At 38.1% G+C, this 27407-nt stretch overlaps 1 protein-coding gene across 1 annotated transcript in view; it reads left to right on the top strand.

Moving 5' to 3' along the window:
* The window catches only part of LOC129742615 (small conductance calcium-activated potassium channel protein-like), a 466288-nt gene that overhangs the window by 223082 nt on the left and 215799 nt on the right, over nucleotides 1-27407 (top strand). The gene's annotated exons all lie outside the window — the stretch shown is intronic.

Raw genomic sequence — 27407 nt, 5'->3', positions numbered from 1 at the left:
TTCTTCTAACCAATTCCAGTTCTAACCAATTCCAGTCTGAACATCGTGATGAAAACTATCAAGAGCGGTTTAGAGCAAGCCATTTAATTCTTTTTCTGCCGAAACATGGATGCCACTCAATTGAAAATAATTGTGGAACAATCATGAGGTTTAAGAAACAGGATTTATACCAAAATATGTGTCTCCACTGTTCAACACGTTTTTAGAAATATTTTTATAATTGTTGTGTTGTAAAAAATGGAAACAACAAATATCAACCCGTTCGAATATGAACTGGTTTCCGACGAATGCCATCCGGGTGCCATATTATCATGGACCCAGTTGCGTTCTGACAGCAGCAGAGAAGACATAACTAGAGAATTGGATCTTCGTAATGCAAAGCAGAGGTTTTCACCCACGAGAAAATTTCTTGAGAAACGATACTCCAAGTAAGCGGTTGCGTTGTACTAAAACTGATCCTTAATTTTAGAATTTTCAGCATATTAACAGGAAGTCCATAGAAACGACATCCCAAAGTTTCCATTAGAACACCAGAATTTGTCACGGGTGCGAGTGCAACTGTTTCTTCGAAGGATATCATCTCGTAGTCCCAGAAAGTCGGAACGTTTACGAAATAGAACGAATTTCGAGTAAAGGTAATACCACCATTAATTTCACTCTTTTTCGGTAGTTCATCCTATCATCGTTCAACCCTATAAAACCATTCCCAAAGAAGTTACAGAACCACCTCCGCCATCGTGGGGCTCGACAAAATCGGACAAAGGATGGATGACGTGTGCCTCTTTTCGTGATTACATACGAAATATGTTAAGTCGTTTCCTCGAAAAACATAACATCTAGCGACCAGTGATTTACATAATCGAGAGTTGGACATAATTCTGATATTATTGCACCCCAACTAGAATCGTGCAGCCTGCTGATATATTGCTGATCCACTCTTTTTTTCTATTTCTGCGATAGCTGATTTGGGCTCCCGTAGGGTACCACTGTAAAAAAAATTACAGTAGGTATTCAAGAAAAAAATGAGCATTGTTCTACATAAGGATTATTTATCGACTGAAATTAAATCGGATGAACAAGCGGAAAACATTTAAAGATGATTTAATAAAAAGTTGTCAAACAAACATGTATACCAAATATTATTATCGGATTATCTATTGTTTATAAAACAAAAAATTGTGTTTGCCTTGAGCTTGGTCAATCAGCGGTCAAAATCACGGAAAAATGAATAATAAAAAAAAACTGTTTGCGATGGGGTCAATCAGCGGACAAATTCACGAAAAAAAAGAAAACGCTGTAGTTGTTTAAATAAGTTTAGAGTTCGACGACACGGTAGCGATCATCATTGAATGTTGGATTTCGTGCTATGTTTTGCAGTCGGAGTTATCGTGTGGTTAGCGTGTAGAAAACCGACAGATTTTATACTGATTTGACAGATCGCACAAGTTTCGCAGTTATGAGTGCGCAGTCCAATTTTTTGCGATGCGAATGGTATTATTTCCTATAATAGATCATTATCCGTACACAACTCCTTTTTTTAACTTCTCATATACGATTTGTTACATTTTAACGGCAACATAATTGAATTCGACCAGCATATAAAGTATCAAAGACGCATTTATCGCATCAAAAATCTTCGTCATGCCAAATTAGTTAATTCTCAGGCTATGGAAAAATGTGTTTTCAATAGTGTTCAATATTTTTTGTTTTGTCTGGGATTTTAACGCTCGTAATTAATTCAATCTCAATGAATACTAAGAATAATATTATTTCATTCCGATGACTTCATGTTTTGTCCTCTCTTGCAAAATAATGATTTGAAGATTGATTCAAGAATTTACTTCTTAACTTTTCAATGAAATTAGTAAGTAAGAGTGAATTTTTTAACTGTGTTTACTGCTCCGGCTAGCCTACCGCACGGAAGGCTACCGTCGCTCGATTAGAAATTTTCCCAGTAACCGCAATAGCTGCCGTCAAGCCCCTAAAACTGGTGGGTCGGAAGCTGCAGCCAGATCCAGTTTTTAAAGATAGCATTAAACATTCTGAAGAGATTAGAAGTGACTATGAAGAAATAGATTTATAAAATGTCCAGGATGACTAGGTTTCCATAAACGTTCGTTTATGAAACGGTTCGTTTGAAAGAAAATGGCCGTTAATATTCCATAAATGGAAGTGTGAGTGTGATCATATCGTTGATACTAGGTTTGAACGAAGGTGATAAACATGTTTTGGTGAGGACGGAACTGTGAAAGGAGCGAAGTTGGTATGCGTGAACAGTTTCTGACGAGCTCCTACGTGTGAATGGAAAAAAAACGGACAGTTATGAAAAGTTATTTCGAGTGGACACAAGTGTGAGTTCGGGAATAACAAAAAAATGTCTTCAGATGAAGGAACGTCCGCTCACTACACATGCCTTGACCAAAACTGCTTGAAAAAGAAAGTGGCTTCAAGGCTTCCGGTATATTTCCGTGGAATTAGAAAGCAATCGATTACACCAAATGTTTTAGTAAAGCATCGAACGAAATGGATAATTCAGCTGAGATTTCTAACGAAACAGATTGCTTTGATTCGAATCGCAGGAATCATTTGATATTTGGAATTAGGAATGATTTTGTAATTTTTGATAATGACGATAAGCGAGCACTTTTCAAAATGTACACTGCTTTGAGTAGCAACTGCTCGGAAATTTCAAAACAAATTTATCAGAGCAGCGAATCATCGTGTTCAGACACGGATTTACAAATCAAAACGATTCCATGTTTTGACCTCCGATGATTTTGTCAAGGAATTCAAGATAAAAGAAGAAGACAAACTTTGCAAGAAGAAGACAAGTAAAACAGGCAGCGGATTCGTTTAGAGAAAATAAACTGCAGCCGATCAGTGCCCCATTTGTGGACAGTCCGTTTTCTTTGCTCGGGAGTAAAGCCAAGCATTTTCAGATTTTTCGCGAAAACGATAAAAAATGACAACACTTACTTCACTTGGATGTAAACAACAGTGAGCAGCCAAATTTTGGTTGAACACAACATGATTTATTAAACGATGGTTATTTTATAGTGTATTTATGATTATCGAAACAGTCGTCAGTTGTTCGTGAGATTCCGATCGGTACAGTTCGCTTGCTTTGGTTGTCCGGAGTGCGTGTGTTTTATTTTCGTGTTTTGTATTTTCCCATGAGTGTTGGATTAAAATCGTCAAAAGATAATGTGTGAAATGGAAATCATTGTGATAGAACGATTGTAGAATGCGCCTTAAACTGAAATTACGCTGTGAAAAAATGAAATGTAATGTGAAAAAATTGTTGTTGGAAAAGATGGCGGCTTTCATATAGGAATCCTGGGCGAATCGAAGTGTCTCTCATTAGTACGAGTGGAAGGGAGAGTTTTTGTGAAATCGAACGGAAAAGAACATCTTTTATGATAAGTTTTGGGCTGAAAGAAATATCTTCGCGAGGTTTTTTTTCCCGAGAAAGGCGTACCAACTGAAAAAGGAATGGATAACAACGAACTGAGGGCAACAATCGGTCAATGCGAAAGGAATTTGGTGAGATCCATTCATTTTGTTTTATTTTACTTCCTGGTTCATGCTCTCTAGCGGCGACTAGTAGAAACTTATTTTACGTTTGAATCAGACGTCAAAAAAGATACACTCAGTGTTGCTCATTTTGACGATTTGTCAAGAAAGTTAACGACTCCTTATGATTTAAGCCTTGATATTTTTGTAATTTTTATTGTTTTAATATTAATTTATGCATAATGCATCATACTATGAATCTATTGTCCTTTTTCCAAAATGTTAGATTTCAACAAAATATAATGTGTTTTATCAACATGTAACTTGGTTAAGGGTGTACATAATTTTGCAATCAAATGATACAAGTAAAGTTTTTGCTAAAAGCCGTCTTATTTTGATGATTTAGAAACGCGTTGTTAGTTGAACGAGCTAAATAAAATTGTTCATGAATATTCGTAACATAAGCCAAATTTTATTTCGATATGTCACTATTTGGTGACTAAAAGTCTATCAGCTTCAACCACCAAAATACATAAAGATTTAATATTTCAATAAAATAGCACAGCACACCAAAAATCTCATGCCAAACATATAAGCTGATATAGTTTTGTTTAGAGATATTGGATACGATATATATTTTAAATACCTATTTTCTTGATGACAATTTTTTTCATGAGATATAAGGTTTTTTTTATATTTTAACATGACAAAAATTCAAAATGGTAATAAGCATTGTGAAGCATCCTGTGTCTCATGCGTAAATTGCATTGGGTTTTGTTATATTCAAGAATCTTTTGTCGTTGATTAGAACCAGGATTGCACTCGAGTATTCTGCGTCGTAAGTTTATACATTTGCACTTCGAAATTTTTTTCTTATATGCCTTAATAACTTTTTCTTTACAGATTCGTATCCTTTTACAAATGAATTAATTGTTGAAACATGTTTTATAAAACTGTATTTATTATTTATTTTGAGTAATTTTCCTTACTGCCTTTAATCATATTTACATCATTTTATATATTTCAGAAGGAATGCATCTGGGGTAACCCAAAGAGATTATTGCAAGCGGCACGGGTAGCCGGCCATTGTAGGTTTCTGAGGGTTGGATGCCTTCCTTCGACGAACCATCGGACCGTGGAAGCCCTAGAAGAAATTCGAAGGCCAAGCCACACAGCCATAGGCAGGACCTTGCTACCGATGGGGGAACCATACATACATACATACATACATAGAAAATAAACTGCAGCCGATCAAAAGAAGCAGGGTAAAGTTCGTCAGATAACATGCAAGTAAGCTTAGTTACTATAAATTGAAGAACCATTATTTCATTTGATCATAATTATTTTAATTAATTAAAAATACAATAAAATGTGGAAAAATAATGTCAATGTTTGATTTCTTTCAAGAAATGCTGAACAATGTTGGAGGAGTAGGCATTAACCTGATGCCATCGCACTTTTTTTTTTCGAGTCCGTGAAAGTTTATGTAAATTGATTGATTTTAATATAATTTTTGTGATCATTTGTTTGCAAATATTTAAATCAAGTTGCCGGATGTGCATTGAAACACTAATCGCCGGAGTTGTGCTCAACCGACTTATGGATGGGTTTGATGATGAGTTTCAAACAAGCTTATGAATGTATGAATGTAGAATTTGCTGTGAGCAGAAAGTTTCAATCGTTTCTTTGAGCAACCGAAATGAGTTTTCGAGGCATTCGGGAGTTACTGTAAAAAATATAAGGGATGAATCATCCGCGCAGGATGAAAATCCCAGAAAACGAAAAGTAGAAAATATGCGGGAATATAGTTGTTTCATAAAATCGTTAAAATCTAATCCACTGATGGAACCTGCGGAATTTCTGTCGGAAAAACGGAGTCCTTCGCTTTAGTAATCTGCAGTTTTTAGTTTATACATTTGCTGTGGCTTATTACATTCATACATCATTACTTAAATGCATTAAAATCCAAATCAAAGACTCACCTTTAAAAACTCGTTGGAATATAATTAACATCACGCGTTTGGTAATTTCAAAATTTCATCCATCCAAACATTTATTTTCATGATTTCAGCTAATAAATATTTTGTAGTATTTTTCCCCCTAAATGTATGCAGTTTATGCAAATTTAAAAATAAGTGGTAAACCGAATATTTTTTATTACGTCCATTATTGTCCCATCAGCCTTAAAACTTTTGATGTATACAGAATAAGGTCGGTTACAGCTAAAGGTAAGCTTAGTGTGTCTTAAGGTAAGTTGGGTATAAAGGTAAGGTTATTCTGTTGTTAAACTATTTTATTTATTGATTATATTATATAAGAACGTTCAATCAGTTGCCAGCTGGGCAGGTATCTACACGCATGCGGAATACCTGTCGTAGATTCATAACACTGAGAATGTTATGAATTTTATACGGTTGCGAAACTGTTTGCTCGTTCTACAAATAAGACATACACATACACGAAATACATTCATCACATGACAGTTCACACGAAGCCATGGTGTCGGGTATGTGGTAATTTGCATTGAAGATTGGCCGAACTTATAATCTAAAGAATGCAATTTGGCGCATACGTTTGCGAAACTGCGGTGAATCCGTGCACCCATGGTGGATTATCTACATACATACACATACATACATCAGCCTTAAAACTTTTGATGTAAATCGTTATGAATATCTGTGGACTTTTGTGAATTTTTCTTACTACACGGGTTATACTCAAAAAATTGTTTGTCCTGTACCCAAAAATATGACCATTGTAAAACTGTTTTCAGGATGTCAAAGGCGTTTGGAGCTGAGTTTTTATAATTTTGAAATTATAGATAGTGGAAAAAGTGGAATACTTTTCAATATTCAAGCAGAAAAATACAAAAAAAATCTATTAGAAAAGTATAAGCGTTAACTAGTTGTTGGTCACGTATAAATTCTGAAGAGCTGAAAATGTTCGCACAGTTGCACACAGCTGCTCACAATCCATCACAGTTAACTCATCGAAATTTAATAATTCTATCACGTCTATCCATTCGGTACAAAATCGATGGAAAACATAAGCTGTAGTCATGTAAAAAGGAGAACCATCAATTTCAGTCCCTTCCAAATGCATTTCCCATCTAAACAAAAACGATCACGCGCTCAGTACCTCCAACCTTCCTTCTTGTTGCTCCATCAATTTCCTGCCCCTCCGTCAGATGAAACTCAAAACGAATTCCACCCTGTTTTGACAAGGAACGGGTAGCTTTTAGTGGAATGGTACAATTTGAAAATGATGAGAGATTCTTTTTGTTCCAACTGCCGCTTCATTGCACTTTTCAAAGGAAAATTCCCATAGAACGGAACATTCTAGTGCCATAAAATGGTTCCATCTGACGGAATATCATGATTATGCGTTTCGATTATCTCGATCTCTTGCTGGAACTCGCCGGGCACGTGATTGGCAAAAACGAGTCGAAACGAAATCGAACAATCATTTTAAATGCATATTGCAGCACCATCTCCGAGCTCGGCGAAAAGAATTGGTTTTTTCGTTCGGCGATCGTAAAGTTGAACGACCTGTTCTGCCATTTTTTCGTAGATCAGTTTTACGATATTTGTTTATGAATGTTGGTTGAATGGGATTGTTTGTTTGCGATGAATTGGTTCATCAAATTGTCACCCCTGTCGGAGCGATTGCTATTAAAAGCACGTACATATGTACCTAACCGGGGGTTGGCAATAAAATAATTGCTGCATATTTGTAGAACAAAAAATATTCCATCTAAGAGCGGGTTCGAAGTAAAAATAAAATCGAATCGTTTACTCCTTGCAGAGATTGTTTATTGATGTTTTAACTGATTCAACGAAAAAGGTTTTAGGTGGTTCCAGCTTTATAATGTTTGAATATTTTCTCTAATTTTATTCCTAATATCAGCAGAAAGACAGGAGCACAATATAAATTATCGAGTACTTTTTTTCTTTCTATCGAAACTGCAACTGCGATAGTGTACTCAACCATGTCGGACAGTGAAACCGGACCACAACGGCTTGGAAGCACTTCTGGTGATAGCTTGAGCTTGAGCTTGAGCTTAGATAAACCGTACATTTCAGTAGTACTCCGTGATTGACAAGAACCATCAAAATTGTACATAGATCCAAATAAATGGGGCATGGGATTAGCTAACCATTTTCTGTGTACACGTTCCGAAGGTCCCTTATCTTATATGGTCAATAACGGCGCCGGCCACGTCCTTACGGTTCATCGGGGAAAGGGAAGGATAGTTAGTTCGACTTCCATTGCTACTAGAGACCGAATACACCTCTTAATCTCCACGGTCGTCACAGGAAGGGTGGTTTGTTAGTGGGGAAGGTAAATAAGATCTGGATTCCCTTTGGGAAGGGATGTGATCAAAGCAAAGTTAAATATTTAATGATCGTTGCGTCGCACACTATCGAGTACATCGCATTTTTATTTAGAGCAAATACGTCCATTTAGCACCGGTGCAACTCACCGAAGATTATCGCGCGCTTCAAGCTAGAAGAGCAAAAACGTCCTAACGTGGCATTGTCATACACGTACAATGCACTTGGCACCGGTGCAACTCACCGAATTTTATCACGCGTTTTAAAAGAGAGGAGCAAGAACGACCTAAAGAGCAGAAACATTCTAACGCAGGGGTGAGCAACCTTTTGAACCAACGGGCCAATTTAAATTTTAAATCTTGTCGGCGGGCCGCACACAAAATAACAGTTTTTTAATACCAATTTCATTTTTTTTTTGAAATTTTTTGGCGGAAACAAATCTGAAGTGTAAATAAATCAATAAACGTGTTTAAGAACAGAAATTTAACACAACATTTTAAATACCCGATATTGAAAAGGTACAACACTAAATCTCTAACAATTTTTAATTCTCTCAATTTTTTAATAGCACTTCTTGACAAACATTCGTTATTACAATATTCTTGTTAAAACCAATGGTACTATTCGTGATCACTTCCATTTAAAAATCTTCTGGATAACTAAGAGTGTGAAAAATATACATTCAAAGAAATCACCATCTTCTCAGCGTTGGACGTTGAATCGCTAATTGACTTTCTGTGGTTTTTTTCTCTCAATTATAACTTGTCCTCAAAGCCTAGATTTTTTTTTCCCTACAAACGGTAAAAAAATCGTTTTTTAAATGGAAGTTCTGTATTGGATCATTGCATTGAGATGTTGAGTAAGGTTGTCGAAATCACAGAAAAATGTTCAATTTCACATAATTTTAAGCAACTATCTTCAAACTACATTCTTGATTCTAGAATTACTATCCAGATTTTTATCATTTTTAATCTTATTTATTTATAATTTGGATAGGATTTCTAAAGCTATATTATGACTTTGGTAATGTGGAGTGCGGATTATAAGCACCGAGAAAAGACGTACAAGCAAGCCTACGAAACTTTTGTAAAATTCCCAACGCCTGTTTTGAATTAATTTTGTTTTTTAGCTGGGCCACCAGATGTCTCCAAGCAAAACAGAGAAAAACACAAAATTTTGATCAGTTTTGAACAGGTCGTATGAACTGTTTGACATGTTTCAAGAAACTCGATGTTGAAGTTTCGTGACACTTTCGTCACGTTGCATAATGGAAAAACATCTTATCGCTATTTCCTTCAAGCTGGAAGTACAAAAATTTGAACAATGGGATGCAAAAGCTAAGCTCGAAAGTATTCCGCTTTGAGATGTCTAAAATCAGTTCTGATGAGTAAAACTGGTCGTTAAGAATGTTTCTTATTGACTGGATATAGCCGATTCGTCCTCTGACGGTAACTGTCAAGAAGTGCAAAAACTTATTGCATAACTGTTAGTTATTTTGACTGTCTCAGTAGAGCAAAAATAAAGGAAGTGAAATTCAATCCAGCCAAAGGTAACTCTTGTTGCATTTATTTAGCAATAAATTGAACTCGTGTCTTTTAGAACGGCTTTAGTATAATTATAAATGAATTCATATACGATTACGCTTTTTCGAAAACTGGGCACTTGAAAATTTGATTTGTAAATTTTGAACGGCGCAATAGATGGCACTGTTTCAAGTCAACTTTCAACGTATTTTTTGGATATCAGCATTTGAAATTTTATACACTTTTTGGAAGATTGGTTGTTTGAGCTTGTACGTCTGTTCTCTGTGTTATAAGTGAAATAACTCTATTTGTCGATGTTTGTTATAAATTTCTGTTCAAATTTCTGATAAAATACATCACAGATAACCATCAAAGACCTTTTGGGTCGAATCACCAAATTTCAGGTATCTATTGTTTTTCTCAAGAACTAATAACTTTGATGCCGGCTGATTCATATTGATAAAAAATCTGAAAATCGTTCACTCAAACTTATCATGAAACTTCCGTTATTTTCGTCAATATTCAGAAATAAAAAAATATTCCTCAAGGTTTCGGTTTAATTATAATTTCACAGTATATGAATGCTAACAAGCCTTTTTGCCATATTGAATAAAATAATTGAAACAAATATCAGCAGAAAATATTTCTTTAACATACAACTTTATTTTCGCTTGAAACGAGAGCGACGTCACAAAAGGACTTCGAAATAACTTTGATCATGTGTAGTTTCCGATTTTTGGCTGCTCACACGACTATAACGCCAGAGAAAAGTTTAAAATCTGAAGGATTATGGAGCAAATGCAGATAAGTGCATACCATCAACTGGGGCAACATGCAACAATTTTCAACTTCAATGGCTTCTAAAAAACTTATGTTCATAGTTAATCCTACTCCTTATGCATCAAAAGTTTGATGATAGGACATCAAATTGGCGTAGTTAGAAAAATTATTGGTTTCTTTAGTAATTTTTAATTTTCTAAAAACACGCGATTTTCAGCCTCCTTAGAAAACGGGGTAACTTGCAACAAACTTGGTTTTTAATGAAAAATCTTATGAACACGTATGAAAATTTATATTTTTTAATATATTTGCGATGCCTTAAAGACCATTACGCATGAAAACACCAATTGCAGTAATTTTTGGGACTGTAAATACGAATTTTCATAATTTTTTCTGAAAATAAGGATGTTGCATACATTTAGGGGTTTAATAATAGTACGAAAAATTCTACAAGCTCAAATCATAAAAATATATGTTTGGATGAATGAAATTCCAATGATTACAAACGCGTGATGCAAACATTAATATTTCAGCACATGAAAATGAGATTTACAAGGTGTTTCTGTGATTTGCATTTTGTTGCATTTTACCCCAGACACCTAACTGAATTATAAAAATATTTATTTATAAAAAATGGATGATTGTTCGAAAAATATTTTTACACCAACAGTGTTGGTAAAGCATGAGGAAACCAGTATGAAGTTTGTAGGTAATATTATCGAGCCAATCCGTCATACTGGGTAATGTTTTTTACGGCATCGAAAAATGTTAAAATTTCTACATTTATTGCTCGATTTTTGAAATTTTATATAAAAATAAGAAACTTTAAAGAATTAGTTTAAGATGCGAGAAATTATGTCATCATAATTTTGTAATCATTAAAAAAGAACTTTATTACAATACATTAAATTAAAAATTGATTCAGTGTGGTGTTATATAAATGTTGCATCCAACCCCGCTGTTGCATGATGCCCCGTTTGACGGTATTTGATCAAGTTAATAAATTTTCTTTACAATCCATTGTAGAAAAAAAATTAGGCTTTAAATTTGGAAAAAGCTTCGCGGGCCGCACGAAAAGGTGTCGCGGGCCACATGCGGCCCGCGGGCCGCGGGTTGCTCATCCCTGTTCTAACGCATTATGCAAACGGAGAGAGAAAGATAAAAAGAAAAAAAAAACGCAACGCGATTAATAAACACCGACGACCGACGACGATCACGTCAATTTTCCCACGCAAACACACACACACACAACGAACCGACCCTACTCCTACAATATAAAAATAATTAGTATTAAAAAATTAAAAAAAGTTTAAGGATGTTACAATGATAAAATTTAAATTAATAAAGTTGGTAGAAAACAATTCTGAATATTATTAATTCAAGGAAAATGATTTTATTTCCGAAGAGTTCAAATTGAGTTTTTTTATTTCACACATCACAATTTCAATCAGCATGTATTTTTCAGAACTAAAATCAATTCTGAAAAAATCCATTTTTTTTAACATAAAGATAAACAGGAAACATATTATCAAAATTAAGACAACGAACAACAACAAACTAGTGTATTTAATGTCAACAGCAATAGATTGAGAACAAAACAATGAATTTTCTTAGCCAGAAGAAAAGAGAAAGAAAACTAGCAAACTAATATTAAGTGTTTAGTTTTGAAACCTCTATTACGATTTCCTTAAAACAAAACCATTTTAAAATCCGATACTGAATATTCTATAGCTAGCTTTAACGAAAGTATAAAAATAGTATCAAAAGCTTTTTTCTTAACGAAATAACTGCACCATCTATATTTCAAATTAGATACCAGGTAAAGGATCAGAATAAAAAAGACGAGTAGAGCGCTATCTTTGTTCGAATAAAAACTCAGGACTTTACTGAACACCCTGCATAGCTAGCCTTGTCTACATACCTAAAAAGGGAATCTTCAAATGATTGCAATTCGCGCCGAATTCGACGTGAAATTCACTCACAACACACACACACACACACACACACACACACACACACACACACACACACACACACACACACACACACACACACACACACACACACACACACACACACACACACACACACACACACACACACACACACACACACACACACACACACACACACACACACACGCACACACACACACACACACACACACACACACACACACACACACACAAACTCTCTCAATAATAGCTACAAATATATTCAAGAAAAATACTTAGCTGGGATCCACGATGTCGACTGAAAACTTTCTATTTCTTGTTTTTACTCCATGATGTCGCTGTCATCAGGCTGACCTCTGTTTCGCACAAGGTTGCGTTCAATAAAAATGATGTGCAACTTTAGCCTTGTAACGCCCGTTACGCTCTGTTCGAGCTTTTAACGCGTATTTTGCTCACTTTTTGAACGAAAGCTTTTAATATTCATCGTCGCCATTTTCAGCATCACTTTTCAACACAAAATTAAAAATTTCACTCGGCAAATAAACCAACAAATCACACAGTTTCCACTAAAATTTCACTTCCTACAAGAAGATTTTTAAATCAACCGACTAGCCTTCGTATCAGAAGTAATTGTTTGATATTTTTTCGGCACAATTTAGTAAGTTTTGAACACCGATTCGAAAGCACGACTTATACTTGGCAATGTTGCCAGACCCTCCTCGGCTTGGAAGCACTTCTGGTGATAACTGAAAAAGTCCCAGTGATATGAGCGTGGTGGAATTATCTCGCATAGTGAGATCCCAGTTTAAAGCTCACAGAAAAATTCACAGTTAGTGTTGCCGTAAAAGCCACACGGCTTAAAAACACCAATTACAGTAACTTCAAGCTTGGTTTTAAGTTCGAAGTTAATTTTACATCAGAAAACTGATATAAGAGAAAAAAAATTACGCTGCATACATTCAGGGGTAAAAATTATAACAAAGAATTCTCTAACTAAAATCATGAAAACAAATGTTTGGCTGGATTAAAATTGAATGTTAAGAAATGTTGTGCAGAATAATCGTATTCCACTGCACAGTGGTCCAGAACAAACATTTATCGTGACAAAATTAATCACACGATACATATATGTACGTTTTAGACATATGATGTCTCCTGCAAAGTTGTTCACAATTATGAGGGTCGTTTTTTTGAATGAATAATTTATTAGGGCGTGTCATCCTCTTGGGAATTCGCAATGCTAATTTCCTTCAGGAGCTAGATAGAGTAAAAAAATGTTTTATAATCTTGTAGATTTTAATTTTTTAACAAACTTTGCTGAACACATAAAAGTCGTACGGTGAAACGTTTTAATTTTTTTTTTTATTTACACGTTGGAGCGTGTCGAAAAAAAAACAGTTTTTTTATCATATCTTTTTCTAGTGAAGTTGTACAGTGTTAATGTTTTCTAAACAATTGATTAGCATAGTAATGCTTACGTTTTTTTTTTCTAAGATCATAGGGAGCTATTGTTTCATTTGCAAAAGTTAGGAGCACAAATGTGTTCAAATTTGACCATTTTTGAGCTGCAATATCTCTGATTTGTGCAAACCTCAAAATCTTAAATTTATTGCAAAATGTAGCTTGAGATATGAATATTTAATACTGAAAAAAATTGGAGACTGGTTTTGCTTTTTATTCGAGATTTATAATTTCGAAAATCGCAAGTTTTCATGATTTTTCTATAACATTTTATTCAATTTTAATCCTTTTTCATCAGAAACACAACCAGTACCAATACACACGCCACAGAAGTAATCAGCAACCTTTTGAAGACATCTTCGATGTTTGCAACCCTACTGAATTTACGTGCTTGGTGTTCTCTAAAACGTCTTATCGATTTGTTCCTTGTTGAAATACTTGATAATACTTGATCAGTCTCGATTCCTTTGCAAAATTTAGTCAAAATACATAAAAAAATACTTCTCTTCATGGCTGACACCAAAATCATCAACGATTTGACAGGAACGTGTTTCTAAAAATGCTATAAATGCAAATCATCTGGAAGAAAACTCAATGAACCGCAACCGACCGATGAAGAAAATCCAAGCAAATATCGCTACGGATTTTCTCAGTTGCACGCATATATACGATGCATGGAATTATTTTTCAAAGTTTCCTACAGATTAGGATTGGATAATCCTTCTTGGCGTGTTGGTAAGACCAAAGGTTCCACAAAATCATGACTGTTTTAATTAAGATCTTTTTTTTATTATAAAAACAAATCTTTAGAATGAATTGGGCAAGGAGGAAATAGTAACGACGGGAATACGGCTCGAAATTGTTTCCCGGATAACTGGAATCAACCAAAATCTGCAACAACGAATTCGCACTCTTGTTAGTTGTGAACAGTCGATTTGAAGGGTATCAAGCATACGCCAAGAATACGCGGAAGCAATACTTTGAACTGTACGGTTGGTATGCTCTATCGCCCACAGTCCACAAGCTTTGGCTCATGGAGCAGCAATGATAAAATATGCTATACCTACTGCCTATAGGAATGTATAGTGAGGAAGCTCAGGAAACAAGGAACAAATCGATAAGACGTTTCAGAGAACATCATGAACGTAAATTCAGTAGGGTTGCAAACATCGAACATGTCTTTAAAAGGTTGCTGATAACCTCTGATCCGCTTATTTCATTGACCAATCGTCAAAAAATACCGTCACTGTCTGAAGCTGTGGAAAATTTGTTGAAGAAAGTTGAATTTTCTAAGAGCAATTGAACTTTGTATTTTTTTTGGAAATTTTTATAGAAATAATAAAATGTTTAAGATCATTATAAAATAAGAAGCTGAACAATTCAAAATAATATCACAAGTTATGGTTGGCTTGTGTATTGGTACTGGTTGTGTTTCTGAAAAATAAAAGGATTATAATTGAAAAAAATTAATGAAGGCTTACTTACCGTAATAAATATTTGTATTCAATTTATCGGCCTAGCGGTGAAAAGAGATGTCCTTTTTAGTAGGGACATCTAAAGATTATGAATTTTTTTATATATAGATGGATAGAAGGTTAGATGAAATGAAAGATGATGAAAATGAGCGGGAAGAATTTATATAGAAGCATATCAAATTTTTGTTCCTCACGGGCCTACTATTATGAAGTGGTAGATTAAGATAGACTTGCATCTACCACCACACAATAGTAGGCCAGGCGTGGTCCGCCCCACAAGGGAAAACTTGCAGTGCGGACGTACAAAAAGATGATATGTGATCGCTCAGATATACTTCATCGATGGATGCGTTTCTGAGTTAAAGGGAGTATATCTGAGATATGATGATATGCTTCTAAATAAATTCTACCCGCTCATTATCATCATCTTTCATTTCATCTAACCTTCTATCCATCTATTTATAAAAAAAATCATAATCTTCAGATGTCCCTACTAAAAAGGACATCACTTTTCACCGCTAAGGCCGATTAAGGGGGGGGGTAGGGTCTAACACTTTCAAAAAATCGATTTTTTTATTTTTTTATTTTCTTATTGTAAAACATTTCAAGAATGTTGTGTCAAATTTTCAAGTCAATTGAAGCAAAACTGTAGAAGTTATAGGCCTTTATCTTCTCCTATCTAATACTGCAGGAAAGCAAGAGCAGAAACTTCAAACGCGTTTTTCTCGAAAGCACATTTTTAAAGTCCGTGGACATCGTCATTTGAAAACGTCTTATCCGATTCTTTTCAAATTCATATTTTGGAACATATTTTCTACATATAAAATACTAGACCCCAACGTTTTTCTTTTTTTGATTTTTTACTTTGGGGAGATTTTAGAGGTGAAAAATGGCGGATTTTTAAGTGAAAAATCGTAGTTTTTACTTCAAACAGCCACAAAAATTTCATAAAAATATTTTTAAGTTAAATAAAAACGTTGGGGTCCAGAAAAACATCTATTAAAAATATTTTGCTCTGATTTTTTGACTTCAGATGATTCTGTGCTGAGATACAGTGTCCACCGCAAATCCTGTTTTCTAAAAGGCATCCTCGAAAATGCTCCGTCACCGGCTCATTTTTCAATATTTTTTCACGAAAAAATTACTAAATGTTCTTTCAACACTGCTTTGTATAATGCAAAAAATTTGAATACATTTGTTTGAACGATAGCTCTAGAAAAAAATCGTGAAAATGGTGTTTTTTATACCCGTTAGACCCTACCCCCCCCCCTTTAATTAAATATTCAAATTGAATAAAATTCTTTACAAAAATCATGAAAACTTACAATTTTCAAAATTATAAATCTCGAATTAAAAGCAAAATCTGTCTTCAATTTTTCAGTAATAAATATTCATATTTCAAGCTACATTTTGCCATAAATTTAAGATTTTTAGGCTCGAAAATGGTCAAATTTGAACACATTTGTGCTCCTAACTTTTGTAAATGAAACAATAGCTCCCTATAATCGACAAAAACGTGAGCATTGTCATGCTGATCAATTGTTTAGATTATATTAACACTGTACCACTTCACTAGAAAAAGTGATGGTTAAAAAACTGTTTTTTTCGACACGCTCCGCAGATTCTTCAATACTCTCCAGGCACCCTACCTACGACGCAAAAGCTCAAATCCTTCAGCTGGATTCCGTTGTTTGAGTGTGGATGGCGTTGAAGCTGCTTGTAGAGTTTCAAGAATAGTTTGGACACTCTCAACCTCCATACTGCCCTCGTCATCAGAACAAGCTTCTTCCGTCAAATCGAACACTAAGCCTAAAGGACAAACAAAGGTTTTAAATATCTGAATGAACTACATCTATGCGTTTAATCATTACCACCGTGGTTAACGGCTTTTCCAGGGACAAAAGTCCTATTACAGCCTCTTCACATGCCGTGAATTGAGTGGTATTGTTCGGGCCTCCTCCAGTTGCGTTCATATCTTTTTTATTCTTGAGCAGTTTCGATTTTGTTTTAAGTTTGAATCTGCCCAAACCTAGAAATAACCAAAAAAAAAATCATTCAATTTCATTTCGAGACTCCTTTCCACAAAATAATAGCCTCGATACTATGCATAGTAATACATTTACAGAGGAAAAGTAAGTTGATATGGACGACCCCTTTTTCTGTCGTTTGATTTAAAATTTTTAATTCAGGAATCGATTGTCCATTTTTCAAAAACTCCCGTGTACGAATTTCCGTGTCGATTCGATGCATAGCAACGTTATTGTTACAGAAACATTAAACAATTATTAGGGATGACCCCCTTTGCTAACCCCTGCTCCAAAATTTGACTTTTGAAATCAATTGCCCGTGCTATAAAACTCCATGTAGGGGAGATAAGGGCATAATGACCACTTAAGGTGAAAAAAACGCTTATTTAACCATAGAAATCAACTTTAATATGTGAGTTACATAATTCTTTCGTATTCAGACACTAAAACGTCAATTTCATAACTGGCTGAAAGCAGATAAAAACGTTAAAAAATGCATTTTAACAATTTTTGCCGAATGGTGAGAATCAGCCACCGTAGGGGCATAATGAGAACCCTCCCTGGGGCAGTATAAGCACAATCAATACGGGCACAATGAGTGTTTTCTACCGTGAGATCTAGCAACGAATTTAACTCGATGAGTCAACTGAACTGAATCCTGCTCGTGGCATTTTTTTTTTAAATGTCATTCATGATCGATGCATTTTGCACTAAAGTTTGAAGAATACAAAGAATTCACACACACTCATACATGATGTTTCTGGTGTTTGTTTGGCGGATGATGCTACTAGCCGTAAATACAATAATCAAAATAATCGATCATCAATGGTAAAAAAATGGTTAATAATTTCAAATGTTCATCTTTCTTTGAACATAAAGGATGCTACTAAGCGATTAAAGAGTATCGGAAAGGCTTGGAATTCTCGAATTGTGTGGGCCAAAAAACCCAAGCAAAAATTAAATGAAAACGTTACAACGGAAGTTGATGATATGTTTAATGATTTCCTATTAGGCTGTAGCAGTATTTCGTGCGAAGCAAGTGTTCATTCCGATGATCAAAACGATTCCTCAAGAGTGCCTCACTCCAGGGGCGTTAACAGTTAAAATAAATTGTTAACGCCTGCCTAAATTTTCTGCCAAAGCTAAAAGCCCTATTCTTGTAGGATTAACTTAAAAGTAAAGAAGGGTAAGATCACTATATATTGAACACCATCTTTCGGATTAAACGCATTTGTGGCAAATAAATAATAACGAAAGGTTTTTCGGATAAAAATTTGATAGTGTAGCTTAAGCATTGTTCACGTTCGTGTATCTCACTTCTCAAAAGTGTTATATGAGTTTAATTAATTTAAAAATTGAACATCACTAAATCAAAATAGTTTATAGTAAACTCTCTGCTCTCAAGATAGGAGACTAAAAAAACCAACAATAGCGATCAAATAAACATCGGCAGTTAGTGCCCCGTAGAACTTTGTACAATAAACAAGTAGTACCTTTTTGCACTGAATAAAGTTGGTTTATCATTAAAGTGAATTCCCGTGAATATTCATTAGTTCCGGAAGTAATTGTGCTTGAGGAAGAAAACTTAGTGCAAGGCGTGTGGTTACTAACAACTTCGCATGTTTGGAGTTGCACTTTCGGTTACCAGTTGTAAGTGCCAACAACAAAAACAGGAACCACATAAGAACAACATCACTTCGGGGTTACTCGAGGTCAACTTTTGAAAGATCGCTTTTGTGCATGGTTGATGTAAAATCACACGACAAAGTTGGGGTTACTCGAGGTCATCTAACGTGACAATAACAGCATAATTTTTGGACGGCGAATTCCTAGCAAGCAAAAATTGAAACTCAGCTATCGAACCCGGTAAGAACGAGCATGTTTCTCAGCTTCGAATCGATATATTTATTTCGCGGAAACATATTTTGAAATTATCATTTAAGCCTTTTTTATTCAAATTTAATTTTGTCCTAATGATTGAACACAATAATTCAAATATTGAACAGGCAATGTTCTAATTATTGAACACGTAAACATTAAATTTCATTGTATATATTTAGGGGTATTTCGCTTGATAGTATGCTTTGCAGGGGCGATTTTGGTTGAGCTAGCAACCATGAAACAGTTTGTTTATATTTCCAAACACCAACTGATCTAGGAGCGCTGATGTGGCCTAGTGGATAGGCTGGCGCGAGTCTGGTAACCTGGGTTCGATTTCCGGTATCGGCGAAAAACTTTTGGGTTCGAATCCCATAAGTTGCCGACAGGTAAGATGTGTTTCATTGTATAGATAATCATATATTTCAGAGGGAATGCATCTGGGGTTAATCTGAAGAAACTATTGCAAGCGGAGTGGATTGCCTGCCAACCATTTTAGGTCTCTGAAGGTTGGATGACTTCCCTCGACGAACCATCGGCCGTGGAAGCCTGAGAAGCAATTTGAAGGCCAAGCCACACAGACATAGGCTGAACCTTGCTACTGGGGGAACCATACATACATACATACATTTCCAAACACCAACTGATGTATCAAAAACGCTAGGCCACTCGTCTACTGGTGGACAGAGGAAATTGATGGTCTGCGTGTCAACTGCCATAGGGCAAGCGTAGGATGCAGAACGCAAGGACCCAAAAAGGGAGGAAGGAGCCTAGGCCACTCTTCAAAAGCGCGAGATCGGTTCTCCGCAGGGCCATCAACGCAAGTAAGAGGGCACGTTTCAAGCAGTTATGCCGTGACGCCAACGGCTGTCCATGGGGTGATGCCTATCGGATAGTCATGGGCAGAACTAAAAGTGGGGGTGCACCACCTGAAACGTGCCCGGACAAACTGAGAGTCATCATCAATGAGCTGTTCCCACAGCACGATGCTACCCGCTGGGCAACAGTCCCGTATGACTGGGACACCAGCGCCGAAGAGCAGATAATGGTGGAAGAACTTCGCGAGATCGCCCAGCCTCTCCAATTGAGGAAGGCCCCCGGACTCCCCGATATGTTCCGCGATCAGGGAGATCCCCGATATGTTCCGGACATCGTCGCAACAATACGTGACGGAACGGGTGTTACCTGACACGTGGAAACGGCAGAATCTCGTCTTCTGCCAAAACCGGGTAGGCCTCCAGGAGACCCATCGGCGTATCGGCCGATCTGTCTACTGAATACAGCGGGTAAGGCCCTGGAGAAGGTGATTCAGAACCGACTTCAGAGATACACTGAAAGCTAGGGCGGACTCTCGGAGTAACAGTTTGGTTTCCGTCGAGGTCGCAGCACTGCTCGGTCATCGAGGTAGCTGACAGAGCCTTGCTAACCAAGAGGAGAGGGCTCCGCTTTTGCGCGGTGGTCACTCTGGATGTGAAGAACGCCTTCAACAGTGTCAGTTGGACAGCGATTGCGTCATCGCTCATCCAAATGAGGATCCCGGCATACCTGTATAGGCTTGTGGAAAGTTACTTCCACAATCGCTAACTGCAGTATATGACCGGCGAGGGTTTGCGAACACAAGAGGTTTCGGCGGGTGTTCCACAGGGGTCAATACTCGGCCCGGTTCTGTGGAACATCACTTACCACGAACTCCTTCGAACGAGCCTCCCATCGGGAACTGAACTCGTAGGATTTGCGGATGATGTAGTCCTTTTGGCGTGAGGCTCCTCAACAGCGAAGGTTGAGCTACTGGCCACGGTAGCTATCCAGGCAGTGGAAAGCTGGATGCACTCCAAGTGCCTGCGTCTAGCCCACCACAAGACCGAGATGGTGCTAATCACTAACCTGATCTCACCCCAAACAGATACCATTGCCGTTGGACCGTGCAATATCGTATCCAAACGCGCAATCAAGTACCTAGGGGTGATGATATCAGCTCTACGAGCCATGTCGACTACGTGTGCAAGAGAGCGACAATGGCCACGGCCGCACTCACACGGATCATGCCTAACTCCTCGGCCATCCGAAGTAGTAAAAGGAGGATCCTGGAAAGTGTGACCACATCAATCTTGCGGTACGGAGCAGCAACCTGGTGGCAGGCCCTGGGAAGAAACTGTAACCTGCAGCGACTTAGCAGCGTTCAGCGGCTGATGAACCTGCGGGTTATCAGCGGATACCGGACCATGTCGTTCGGAGCCGCCTGTGTAGTAGCGGGTGTCATTCCCATCTCGGTTTGCCTTGAGAAGGATGTCTATTGCTACGACAACAAAGACATGCCCAATGTACGAGATCTCGCCAATGAGGACTCGATGTCCAACTGGCAGCAGCTGTGGGACAACTCAACGAGAGGAAGGTGGACCCATCGTCTGATCCCGCACATCGGGAGCTGGATCGGAAGAAGGCACGGTGAAGTGGACTTCTATATGACGCAATTCCTGACTGATCATGGATACTTCATGAAGTGCCACTACCGGTTTGGATATGGGGCTTCGCCATATTGCCCAGACTGTGGGGACGTAAAGGAAACACCCGAACATGTGGTGTTCGTCTGTCCGAGGTTTGCGGCGGTACGTACTTCAATATTTGCCGCCTGTGGACCCGACACGACAGCAGACAACGTGGTACAGAGGATGTGTGCGGATTCCAACACTTGGCATGCAGTCAGCGATGGGTTCACCCGGATCATGACTGCCCTACAGAGGAGCTGGAACCAACGGCAGTCCGCGAACGGTGTAGGATGACTCCATCGACGGGGAGCATCTGAGTAGTGTGCGTCCGATCCCTTGATCGAAGCTACAAAGATCATCTTCTGCGTAGCGGAGGCCAGGGGTGCGCCGCGAACGTGTGTAGGATACCCCAAAGTCGGGGGGTATCCGAGTAGTGCCGCTTGCTTAGGGGGTGTGCCGCTTCCTACCTTCCTCGTAGCGGACTTCGAAAGAAGAGGGTTAACCACTGTCGGGGGATACCCACGGGTAGAGAGGCTCTCAGTGACGGGCGAGCCTCTCGAGTCGGAGTAGGATATCGTCGCCGTCGGGAAACATCCGAGTCGTAGCGTTCAAAGTCCCGAACGTGTGCCGTGACGGGCGCGAGTCCAGGACAAGCTGCTCTCGATCTGGCACACAACGGGCGAAAAAATCCGCGGGCCAAAAATCCTAGGGTTGCCAGCCAAGGGGGATAAAGAAGACCGGACAACGGTCGGAGTAGAGTGACTCCATCGATGGGGAGCTGTTGAGTAGAGTGCGTCCAACCCCACGGTTTGAAGCTACAAAGATAAGACAATACTTTCTGCGTAGCGGATGCCGTGGGTGCGCCGCGTTCGTGCGTAGGATGCTCCATCTTCGGGGTGTATTCGAGTAGAGCGGTTTCCAACGGCAAGACTATACCTTCTTCGCAGTGGAAACCGTTAGGAAAGGGTTATTCCACGATTGGGAAATACCCACGGGTAGAGTGGCTCTCGACGCCGGGCGAGCCTTTCAAGTTGGAGTAGAATGACGTTTTCGTCGAAAATCATCCGAGTCGCTGCGTTAAGTCCCGTGCGTGTGCCGTGACATGTACAAGTCTAGGATAAGCTGCCCTCGATCTGGCACACGACGGGCAAGGTGGCAAACTTCGAATCCTGGAGATAAGAGGTCGGGCTTCGAGTTGTTAGAGGAGTGGTCACGCATCGAACCTCCAGGCGGAGAGGTTTGTGTGGTCAACCATTAGCATTGGCGCGAATAGACCTCCCACTATTGAAGCATAGTGTGCTAAACAGCTCGAGGTGGGAACCAGGTCTGCGGCCCCAGGTGGAGTTTAGGGAGTAGGGAGTATACACGAAGTAAATCATGAGTCTTCCCATTGTACCCATGGACCCAGAGTAGCTAACTGGGGGGACGCGGTGGTTTGCCGTGCCTTGGAATACAATCTGTAAACCGGGGTTTACCACCTGTGGTTACCAACTTAAAAAAACACCAACTGATGTTTGTTCAGTAACTGGTACATGCATTTCTTTGCGAAGCAAGTACTGCAAGATTGAACGTTCAATAATTTAAACATTGGCGTTTTCCGTGATCCAATGATTCAGAAAATTTGGATAATAAATTCTGTCACTCATTTAGAAATTTGGCTGGTAAACGGTGGATAATGTGCAACACGAGACCCCATAGTGGTCATATCACCTCTTATTCACAACTCCTATCTCTACCTCCCCGCGGTGCCGGCTGGGGTGCGAGTAACCTAAGCGGAGATCGGGTACCCAACCCCGGTGGATGCTTTGGTCGCATGCAGACTGAGAAGGTGGCCGCACGCGTCTGTTCCCCAGGTCATGGGCGGCGTGCAACAACAACCGAGCGTCTGTTCTCCAGGTCAGGGGCGGCTCAAACAGCGTCTGTCTTGCAGCAAGCGGCTGAATTTATGAAATGCGGCTCCCGCCAGCTAAGTCCAAGATGGCAGCCCCATCGCGGGATAGGGACTTTAGGCTAACAACCTACTGCCCCTGAAATCTTTTATTGTTACAGAAACTGAGAGAAGAAATGACTGTAGACCAAACCGAGGATTGCCGTGGAATCCTTCAACCATGGAGCAACTAAACGACCTTGACCTGGCAGACGATATTGTTTTGCTCGCCCAAACACAACAAGACATGCAGAGCAAACTCGACGACCTCACCGAAAGCTCCAAGGCAGCAGGTCTCAAAATCAATGTCGGAAAGACCAAGTCGATGGAAATCAATACAGAAAATCGTTCCAATTTCGTGGTAGCTATACAACAGGTTGAGACAGTGGAGTGCTTCCAGTATCTTGGTAGCCAGATTACGCCTGATGGTGGGACCAAGAAGGACATCGAGACCCGGATCAGAAAAGCCCGATTTGCGTTTGCGAGTCTCCGAAACATCTGGCGGTCACGCCAGATCTCTCTACGAACTAAGATCCGAATCTTCAACTCAAACGTCAAATCCGTATTGCTGTACGGGTGTGAAACTTGGTGCACATATGCGGTGACGACGCGAAAACTGCAAGTTTTTGTGAATCGCTGCCTGCGGAACATCATCCGCGCTTGGTGGCCTGGCAACTGGATCTCAAACGTTGAACTTCATCGCCGGTGTCATCAAAAGGCGCTAGAAATCGAGATTCGGGAACGTAAGTGGAGATGGAATGGGCACACGCTGCGAAGAGATGAAAACGAGATTTGCAGAGAGGCTCTTGACTGGAATCCAGATGGGCATCGAAGAAGAGGCAGGCCCAAAAGCTCGTGGCGGCGAAGTCTAGCCGCTGAAATCCGCACAGTTGACGAGAACCTTGGCTGGCAGCAAGTGAAGACGCTGGCTCCGGATCGCCAGCAGTGGAGATCTTTTATCTCAGCCCTATGCGCCGGTCAATCGGCGCTGGACCCTTAGGTAGGTAGGTACTCATTTAGAAATCATCTAAAAAGACTTAATTGAAAACACTCATATTATTATCTTAGACGTTTATATGTCTATAATCCAATTTTTCTCCAAATAAAGCTGTTTTCTTCATCCGGTCGAAAAACCAATCCAAAATTTGAACACATATTCTAGTTTCGGGGATTGTGGTTTTAAGAGTCCGAAATTCTTGATAAAAATTTTGACAGAGGTAGAAAATGCTTCAACAGTGGACAACGATTTTTAATTCATTTTTTTAACTGTAGGGGAGAATGAGGATACTTGATCCCTGGGGATACTTGATTCCTTAGCTATATCTCGAAACTGGAATGTCTTACAAAGATCAAATGTTCTAGAAAAATGTGCCAAAATGAGCAAAATAACAATGGTTGTAGTTTAAAAAATTTTAACAAAATAATTGTTTGAGTAATTGCACTTTGTTTGAAAAATTTCACAAAATGTAACTTGAAGATCTTTTTTCATCACTTTAAAATGTTTCTTACATGGGGAAATTATGAAAAAAATATTTGTTCCAATGTATCAATCGTTCGAGTGTAAAATGAACTTCATAATGCCATATTTTCAAAGTAATGGAAAAATCTCAATTTTTTTCAGAAAAGGTTTTCTAAAATGTTGATTATGGGTACAGTTGATCCCCTAGAGTTGGGTACAATTGATCCCCCTTCCAAACGGCATATTCTTCTTCTGAATTGATCATTATGATTGCTGATTACGAAATTACTAATATTTATCCAAAAACTAATATTTATCAAACAATTGTCAGAAGAAAAGAGCAAAAATAATTATTTTTCACTTAATTATAAAAAATAGCGCCTTTAAGTATGCAATGTTATTAGCGTTGAGACAAAGTTATAGAATCTTCTTCTTATGTCTGCTAAAAATTGTGAAATAAGAACAAACATGACCAAAATAGTCAATTAATATTCTATCTTGGGGTTTTGTTTGATTTTCATTCAAGGATTAGGGCTTCCTGAATAAAAGATCAAGTCTCCTTCAATAGGGGATCAAGTCTCCCTTAACTTCAGAAAAATCGTAATTTTTTTACTCCCACGAAAATGCTTCTAGTTCATCAACGGGTTCAATTATCGTTCTAATTTTTGGAGCATAGAAACTTGAAGTTACAAGCTGTCAGAAAATGTCAAAGTCGGCGAGTTGCTAAATTTTTCCAAAAAGATATGGTGAAAATAAGAAAAGGGGATCAAGTATCCCACTCTCCCCTATATTGTTTTAATTGGTTAGTGTTTTACTAGTGTTCAATATCTGGAACCTGTTAGTAGTTACCTGTAACTATATAGTGCTTCTACCCTAATAGGTTTAAAGAGTTTAAAATCAGGCGGCAAATTAACCTTGTTCAACTTAAGTATTTCATGTTTGTTTATGTTTTTGCGAAATTTATTCAAAAATATATTGGTAGAAAAAATTAAGGTTACCTAACAATTCTTATTTCCATTTTAATGAAAACCTACAGAACTCTCACATTATGGAATAAGTTCTCTGCTTCATCAACAGCAGAACAAAGCTCCACATTGTTTCAGAAAATTAATCACGAATGTTCGTGTTTGCTATTCCTTTCGTGGCTCAGGCACACAAAGTGTATCTTAAGCCTCCAGGGAAATGACAGCATTCTACGAACCACTATTCTTAGCTCCGTTGCATGTACGTTCGGGTACACAAAGGCATTCCCCCAAAGCGAAAGACAATGTTATCTTCGTAATCGACAGTGTCTAGAACACTTTCTTTTGATGTTTGACACATTTCTTTCTCTGGATCGAATCGATCCCACGATGGAAATTTTTCTTCTCTATATTGTTTGTGCCAACAGGTTCAAATATAAAAAAAACAACAAACAATTTCCTTTGATTTCTAAAATTTCAGTTCCAAGTTACGGATATCAATAATTTACAATAAGATTTTTTTTTAACAAACTCGACAAACGGTATCTAACTGATGTTTTATCTTTTTTCTTTCAGGTAAATCCAGCGGAACTTCAAATATCAGGTGATTGAAAAAGAGCGGAGTATTTCAAAATTAACCACAACAACCACTTTCAGTTTGCGCCCTGCCTTTTTTCGTTCGTCTCCCCTACAAAGGCAGAAAGTGTTAGTTGAAATCTTAGCACTTCATCATTCCGAGCTTGTAAATTGATTTATTAGATTTTGGCATTCCATCGTTCATCGACTTCAGGCAATTCAACACACTGGAAGGGGGGAAAACGGGCGAGTTTGTTCACACCTTTTGATGTGGTTTCGAATCCTTTCTTTTTAGAGATAAACTTCATGGATCATTTTGGTTTAGTGAGACAGTACATTGTTATTTCGAAAGGTACCAGTTTTTGTGAGAAGATTATTTTGCCAACCCCCTGCGGTCTCCTTTCCATCGCCCACCCTTTTATTTTAATAAATGTTAACGATGGTGCCTACATTCAGGGGCAATATAAACAGGAATTTAAGAATTTTCGTTCAGTTTTTCCATTTTAGCTGAAAGTCAGAATCTTCTCAAATTAACCCTCAAAGTTATATTTCTTTTCTTGATCATTATTTTTCAACATTTTAAATCATATTTTCTGATACGCTATAAATTAAGCAGCTGATAGATTATAAAAGAGAAAAGAAATAATTTCTGCCCCGCTCCCATTTTATGGTATTGAAAAATTAGAACCCATGTTGAATTCGAACCCCCCAGGTCCCAGTTTGAATATTAAATTAATAAGTTCACAAATTCAAATAATTTGATTATTACAAAAAAAAATTCAAAACATAAGGATAAAAAATCCTTTCAGAAAACCACTTTGTTTTGACTTAGAGCGGTCATTTTCAGTGTGCCAGTAATACAGAAGCATCAACCACACGTGTTTACATTCAAAAAACGGAGAAATTCAATGCCACTGCCAGCCAGATGCATATTGCTTGAACTGAGCGACCTGCGGGAGATCATTTCGACCCTCTTGCGAATCTTTGATGTTGCTCTGGCCTTTGCCATTTGTGGGTGTAGTTATTATTCAAATCGAACTTGAACGGCTCT

Source organism: Uranotaenia lowii, chromosome 2 (assembly GCF_029784155.1).
Source record: "Uranotaenia lowii strain MFRU-FL chromosome 2, ASM2978415v1, whole genome shotgun sequence".
Classification (NCBI taxonomy): domain Eukaryota; kingdom Metazoa; phylum Arthropoda; class Insecta; order Diptera; family Culicidae; genus Uranotaenia; species Uranotaenia lowii.
The sequence above is the reverse complement of the archived record's forward strand: the minus strand, read 5'-3'. Positions and strand labels throughout refer to the sequence as shown.